At 60.3% G+C, this 1,557-nt stretch overlaps 1 protein-coding gene across 1 annotated transcript in view; it reads right to left on the reverse strand.

Moving 5' to 3' along the window:
- The window catches only part of TLN1 (talin 1), a 35,741-nt gene extending 34,774 nt beyond the window's left edge, over positions 1-967 (reverse strand). The window contains exon 1 of the mRNA XM_007968776.3: positions 861-967. The gene's annotated coding sequence lies outside the window, so the exon portion shown is untranslated. The remainder of the gene's footprint in view (positions 1-860) is intronic.
- Between the last annotated feature and the right edge of the window lie 590 nt (positions 968-1,557).

The raw sequence follows: 1,557 nt of genomic DNA on the forward strand, positions 1-1,557 counted from the left end.
TCTTACATTTCATCTGCTCAAGGCCAACTATGCTAGCCTCAATTACAACCCCTAAGTTGCCCCAAATTCCTAACATTAACCCCATCTCTAATTTGTTTCCTGATTCCCAGTACCGGCTTGGACATTCATCCCTTTCCCAGCAGAGACTCATATCCAATCCCTCATCCCTGATACTGATCTAAGTTTTACCTTTAGCACCAAATCGCCCGATGTTAACCCTAAATGTTGACCCTTAAGCCTGAAGTTCATTTGTAACTTGATTCCTAATTCACGCTTTCACTGTTTATCCTTAATACCGACCATGTCAACATTCTTTCATCCCTCAAACAAGCTCTAACCTGATTCCTGTTGTTGACCCTTAACCCGACCCTGAACTCAAATTATGACGTATGATGGCCATCCCAGCAAACAAAATAATGACCTTAATCTAAACTTTACCTACCTAAAACGGACCTGACTCACACTACTAACTCTTAAGTTTTAACCCCAGCTTTTAACTCCTATAGCGACCCTTGATTCCTAAACGGACCCCACCTAATCCCCAACTCACCCAAAGCTTTCCTACCCACATGGCCGCTATCAGCTAACACCAAAGCCCGTCCCCGCCCTGCGCCCCGCTGCCACCCGACTTCTCACGCTCCCCAAAGCCTATCCCAGGCAGAGGACTGCCCCCAGGAGAGGCCTGTCTCCCCCAAGACGGCCTACTTCACGACGAGCCCAAGCCGAGATGCGCTGGACGTTGACCTCTCCAACTAACAGGACCCGAACCGGACACGCAGGAGAGGCAGGGCCCCGCCCGCCCCCGGGGCCAAGCTCCGCGGCCCCACCCTACGGCCCCCGCCCGGCCCGGTCTGGCCTACCTGCGCTGCCCGGCTCTGCGCCCCGCCTGCCGGCCCGCCGGCCCGCTGCCCTGCCGCCACTCGGGTCGCCCTCGGGCTCCGGCCTCGCCCTCCCTTCGACACTCTCTCGGCCACTTCCGTCCTGGGAACGTCCCCCACCCGCGGGCGGCGCCCTGGGGCAGCGCTCTATGGTCGCGGGGGGCAGGCAGGAAGCTGCTCTGGCCCCGTTCTCGATGCTCGGGGGCCGCCAAAGGCCGGCAGCCCCTCCCTGGCAGGAAGCGAGGGTGCGGCGCAATCCGGAGAGAACGCCAAGACGACGCCCGAGTTCCCTTTCAGGCCAGAACTCTTCCTTTTTCTAGCTTGGGGGAGAAGGCGGAGCCGGAGCCCCGGAACCCCCGCCCTCGGGGTGCGAGGCGGCAGCAGGGCCGTCCCCTACATTTGCATAGCCCCTGGGACGTGGCGCGGCACCCAGGCCTCTTCTCAGTTGGAGGGAACTCCAAGTCCCACAGTGCCACGGGGTGGGGTGCGTCACTTTCGCTGCGTTGGAGGCTGAGGAGAATTGAGCCTGGGAGGCGGGTCCGGAGAGGGCTACGGAAAGCCCCTGGCGGGGAAGCCCGGCCGTAGAGGGACAGTGGATAGGTGCTCGAGGCCTGCAGCTGGCCTGGGGCTCGTGTCTGGGCTTTGGACGTTGGGGCCCGGTGGCCCACCCTTTCCGTAG

This window comes from Chlorocebus sabaeus, chromosome 12, assembly GCF_047675955.1.
Source record: "Chlorocebus sabaeus isolate Y175 chromosome 12, mChlSab1.0.hap1, whole genome shotgun sequence".
Taxonomy (NCBI): Eukaryota; Metazoa; Chordata; class Mammalia; order Primates; family Cercopithecidae; genus Chlorocebus; species Chlorocebus sabaeus.